At 49.0% G+C, this 6,000-nt stretch overlaps 1 protein-coding gene across 1 annotated transcript in view; it reads right to left on the minus strand.

Moving 5' to 3' along the window:
* Positions 1 to 3,491, minus strand: part of TCP11L1 (t-complex 11 like 1) — a 60,474-nt gene extending 56,983 nt beyond the window's left edge. Inside the window, exon 1 of the mRNA XM_089675881.1 lies at positions 3,179 to 3,491. The gene's annotated coding sequence lies outside the window, so the exon portion shown is untranslated. The remainder of the gene's footprint in view (positions 1 to 3,178) is intronic.
* Positions 3,492 to 6,000: the final 2,509 nt, after the last annotated feature.

Here is a 6,000-nt window from a genome sequence, read left to right on the forward strand (position 1 = left end):
TGTACGGAGGGTGTACCGAGCTGTATGCGTGCCGCACTGTGTATAGTGACATGTACCGAGCTGTATGCGTGCCGCACTGTGTATACTGACATGTACGGAGGGTGCACCGAGCTGTATGTGTGCCGCACTGTGTATAGTGATATGTACCGAGCTGTATGCGTGCCGCACTGTGTATAGTGACATGTACGGAGTGCTGCACTGTATTTTCAGATATGTAAACAAACAATGCATTCTGTGTGCAGGCCAACTAATCTGCTGACCAACCAATCGATTATAAAACTACTTGACAATTATTTTCATTATCTATTATAGTCAATTAGTTGTTTTAGCTCCACATTGAACCAGAAAAGAAAACTATTGAAATGCCCATTTGATGTACCTGAGAACACAGCCCTGCTCTCTCCTGCTCACTTCCTGGACTGCCTGCACCGTGAGGGCGCCTCCTAATGGTGGAGGGGATACTACTCTCTCATAGACTCCAGAGTCAGGAGAACACATGGAGGCGGAGTCAGGATCAATACCCAAGCAGTTAGAAATGGCGGCTCCCCAAGGCAGGGCATGCAGGGCTCTGCCCACACGGCCATGTCATTCATTGACAGTTTCCTGTAAACGCACAACCTACAGCTATGGTCAGCCTTTGCAGCTGATGGCTTGTAGTAGTGGCTGGATGGTGAGGTCGCTGATGATCGGCCTTGTACTTTGTTCACACATCCTGTAGTGTGTAAACAGACAGCCCTTGTCGGGGGTACACGCTGAAAGCTGCAGACCTTGTCTACAGGACCCCTAGTCCACTCATCACAGGTGCAACACCTTCCTTAGGGAAAAATACCATAAATGCGCATTTTATTCCCCTGCAAAAATACGTGTATTTATGGTTTCCAAAAAGATCAACTTATCCTTTAAAGTGTAGCTCCACCCAAAAGGGGACGTTCCGCTTTAAGGACTGGTCCCCTGTTCCCCGTTAGGGATTGGCACCAGGGGCGGACTGACAACTCATGGGGTCCCCCGGCAATAGAGGATCATGGGGCCCCTGTGTCCTTGCCCAAACTCAAAAAAGCCTATGAAAAAAAGGTACCAAGGGCATCTCATGGGGCCCCCTACTGACCCCGGGCCCTCGGGCAGTGCCCAAGTTTCCAAATGGTCAGTCTGCCCCTGATTGGCACATTTGGGGAGTGGGTACCCAAATTTGATAGGTACTTGCTTCCACTTCCGGTGCAATCACCTAGGTGAATGGAGACAGAACTTGTCCTCCCTCCCTCCCCATAGTCTCCTGGGACACGACAGGTGCCAGAAGTCTATGGGACCATTAAAAGCGCAGCACTACTCGTGCATGCGCAGTGGGCACCCGGATGCGCATGTGCAGTGGACACTGAAGATGCCAGCACCAGGGACACAGAACGGGCAGTAAAAAGGGCTGCAGGGAGGACACCGTGGGATCGGACAGGTGAGTGGCTGTTGTTTAAGTCAGCAGCTCCAGTTTTTGTAGCTAACTTTTTTTTTTTTTACATGTTCACTGGAACTCTGCTTTAAGCCTGGGTTCACACTGATGCAGTGCAGAATTCGCAGTGTTTTCTGTGCGAATTCCCCACCGCATCAGAATCGCACCCTGTTCATGCAAACCGCTGCAGGTGTGTATGTAAAGTTAACAACAACCCAAAATCGGTCCACAAAACGCGGTACGATGTGCAGAATACCCATGCGATCCGATTCTAGTGCGGACCCAAAAAAGGGTCCTGCACCTTTATGGTGTGGGTGCAGTTCGATTAGAGCCATACAAAATGTATGGCACCAATCGCATTGCACACAAATTGCATGTGATTTGCACAGGAATGCGGTGCAGTTCCTGTGCGAATCACATGCGATGCACCGCACATGTGAACCCAGGATAAATGTCATTCATAGAACTCTGCTTTAAGCCCGGGTTCACAGTGATGTGGTGCGGATTTGCAATTTTCTGTGTGAATTCCGCACAGCATCAGAATCGCACCCCGTTCATGCGAACCACTGCGGGTATGTATGTTAAGTTAACAACACCCCGAAACCAGTCCGCAAAAGGCGGTGCGATGTGCAGAATCGGATCGTATAGGTGTGAATACCCATGTGATCCGATTATAGTGCGGACCCAAAAAAGGGTCCTGCACATTTTTGGTGCAGGTGCAGTGCGATTAGAGCCACACAAAATGTATGACTCCAATCGCACCGCACAAATTGCATGTGATTTGCACAGGAATGTGGTGCGGTTCCTGTGCGAATCACAGGCGATGTACCGCACTGCATGCGGAAGACTTAATTTTTTGTCTGGATTTGGGCTTGGAGCAAACATAATTTATTTATTTATTTCAGGTACTTATATAGCGCCGTCAATTTACACGGCGCTTTACACATATATATATATTGAACATTTACATCAGACCCTCAAGGGGCGTCCAATCTAAGGTCCCTAACTCACATTCATACATACACATACTAGGGCCAATTTAGACAGGAGCCAATTCACCTACCAGCATGTCTTTGGAGTGTGGGAGGAAACCGGAGCACCCGGAGGAAACCCACGCAAGCACAGATAATCAAAATGTTCTCTATAGATCGGCTGAGATTTGATCAAAGAATGTTTGCTTTTAGGCTAGGATCACATCTGTGCAGGTGGTGCCGCTGCGGATCCACACAAAAATCCGTGCAGCCGCACCACCCACACAGAGGAACCGCACTTGGGTGCCATTAATTGTAATGGCACTCCGCCCGCATTGGAAATCGCAACCATACTGGGAACCGAGGTTCCAAAGAACAGCATGGAATTCTTCCCTGCGTGGCCCGGGGCATGGGAGTCCATTTAAATGAAAGGGCTCTCGTGCCCGCACAAAATACGGCCCACACGGCCGCATATATGTGAAGCAGGGGTTAAAGAGTCAGACCACCCAATATTTCCGTTCTAGGTGGAGTCAGGTTCTGGCTGCTTAAACGTCTTGGATTGTCCAACTGGGGGGGTCCTCCCCGGCCAGTCAGGAGCCCCTTTTAATGGTCACAGCAGGTGCGTGGACCCGGGAACTCCGCACAGAGGTCCCACCAAGACTGCCAGGTGCGGCAACTCTCCAGAATCCACCAAAAACTGCACGGCCAGACCTTCCTAGTACACACAGCGACGCAATCCATGACATGAATGAGAGGAGACGTTACTCACGGAATGTATGAATGGCAGGAGTCTGATCCCAGTGACCGGCCAGGCCAAGACAGCACTATGAGCGTAGCAGGGTGGTCATGTCCCTGGGCACTTGCTGCGTATTCTGATCTCTCCGGCTCAGTATTGATGAGTGATGATTGGTAATAATACAGGCACACAGGGAGAGGAGGAGATCCTGCAAGTCACAGCCGTTAGGGTGCAGCTTATGGAAGGCTGGGCAGCCTTTATTTACGGAAGCTGGCCTTTCTGCTGCTGGGAGATGCAGTTTGTTTTGCAAACAGCGATGACAGAAGCATTTCCACAGGCTGGGCCCTGGAGGGGGGCGTAGATGGAGAATGCAACCCTGACTGTCACTGGTGCAGGAAAAGCTCTTCTCATTGGTTTATCTGTCCCAGACCTCTACTGGCTCCAGCTGACAGTCTGCTCTGCTCATTGATTCTCTGCAGTCATTGTGTCCAGACAGAGCATGCTGTCATGTCACAGGGATCCTGCCAGGACACACATAGGGGATCTGCCATTGGCGACTACTTCTTAACCAGTTCATTACCCGCATCTGTACACCGTATCTTATAGACAAGAGCAATTTTACCATCTCTGCTATTATTATTATACAGGATTTATATAGTGCCAACAATCTGCGCAGCACCTTACATAATAAAAGGAGACTGTACAGCTACAAGATTTAAAGCGGAGTTCCAGCTGGAAAAAAAAAATAAAAGTCAGCAGCAACAAAAACTGTAGCTGCTGACTTTTAAAATAGAAACACTTACCTGTCCCTCGGTCCAGCAGTGTCCTCACCACGGCTGGTTTCACCGGCTGTCTTCTCTCCCTGGTGCCGGCATCTTCAGTGTGGGCACCCGGCTGTGACAGCTTGCTGCTTCACAGCCGGGTGCCCACTGCGCATGCGCGAGAAGCGTTGCGCTTTAATGGCTGCACAGTCTTCTGGGACCTGTCATGTCTCCCAGAAGACTACGGGGAGGGAGGGTAGGAGGACAACTTCCATTTCCGATCACTTAGGTGATCGCAGCAGAAGTGGGAGCGGGTACCTGTCAAATTTGGGTACCAGCTCCCCAAAGGTGCCAATCCTTAATGGGGAGCAGGGGACCAAGGTTTAAAGCGGAACTTCCCCTTTTGGGTGGAGCTCCGCTTTAACAAACAAAGGAAAAGAAAAAAAAGTTTAACGTGTAAGTTCACCTTTTCACAAAAAATGAAGAGGTAACCTAACACCCTCCCCTCCTCCAGTCACTACTGTACTTGCCTCCATGGGGGATGAGCTGTTATTGTTCACATAGCCTGTGTAGCGCTCTAGGGATTTGAAATCCTCGCTCTTCTCCCTCTTCTTTCTGCAGCGTGATTCTGATTGATCTGAAACAACACTCTCCTTGGAAATAAAGTGCTGATTGCCCATTGTGCTTCAATTACTTCTCACTTCATGCATTCATTTCAGTGGGCTGCCCTACATGCGATGCGCTCATACACCTTTTTTGAGCTTCATGCATTTTGCCGCACATAAAACCTCATGTCCTGCTTGCTGCAATTGAGGTGTCATTAAAGGAGAAGTACAGCCACTCATGTGACCTGTTTTCAGCCAACAGCGGGCTAACGTCCACGGTCGGCTCATGTCACTCGGGCGGTCCAGGCTGGGGAAAGATCCCAACTATATGGTTGGGATCCACCCAGGAGCCTAGACCGGCACCTGGCTAAGCTTCTCAGCGAACCTCTGAGAGCCTGATCCAGCTGCTCCAGCCCCTTTCACAGACCAGCGCTCCAGTGAGTGCTGGGGGTGCAGAGCACACAACGGTGACTGACAGTCCCACCCCTCTGCTGAAACCGGTGAGGAGAACTGAGTGATCAATTGTGTCTGATCACTCAGTTCTCACCCTTAGAACTGGCAGGGGACAGATGCAGCATTGGATCGAAACTGCATCCACCTACAGTCAGGTCCATAAATATTGGGACATTGACACAATTCTAACATTTTTGGCTCTATACACCACCACAATGGATTTGAAATGAAACGAACAAGATGTGCTTTAACTGCAGACTGTCGGCTTTAATTTGAGGGTATTTACATCCAAATCAGGTGAACGGTGTAGGAATTACAACAGTTTGCATATGTGCCTCCCACTTGTTAGGGGGCCAAAAGTAATGGGACAATTGGCTTCTCAGCTGTTCCATGGCCAGGTGTGTGTTATTCCCTCATTATCCCAATTACAATGAGCAGATAAAAGGTCCAGAGTTCATTTCAAGTGTGCTATTTGCATTTGGAATCTGTTGCTGTCAACTCTCAAGATGAGATCCAAAGAGCTGTCACTATCAGTGAAGCCATCATTAGGCTGAAAAACAAAACAAACCCATCAGAGAGATAGCAAAAACATTAGGCGTGGCCAAAACAACTGTTTGGAACATTCTTAAAAAGAAGGAACGCACCGGTGAGTTCAGAAACACCAAAAGAATCGGAGACCACGGAAAACAACTGTGGTGGATGACCGAAGAATTCTTTCCCTGGTGAAGAAAACACCCTTCACAACAGTTGGCCAGATCAAGAACACTCTCCAGGAGGTAGGTGTATGTGTGTCAAAGTCAACAATCAAGAGAAGACTTCACCAGAGTGAATACAGAGGGTTCACCACAAGATGTAAACCATTGGTGAGCCTCAAAAACAGGAAGGCCAGATTAGAGTTTGCCAAACGACATCTAAAAATCCTTCACAGTTCTGGAACAACATCCTATGGACAGATGAGACCAAGATCAACTTGTACCAGAGTGATGGGAAGAGAAGAGTATGGAGAAGGAAAGGAACTGCTCATGATCCTAAGCAT

This window comes from Staurois parvus, unplaced genomic scaffold (genome assembly GCF_062004578.1).
Source record: "Staurois parvus isolate SC_StPar_1 unplaced genomic scaffold, SC_StPar_1.0 ptg000159l, whole genome shotgun sequence".
NCBI lineage: Eukaryota > Metazoa > Chordata > Amphibia > Anura > Ranidae > Staurois > Staurois parvus.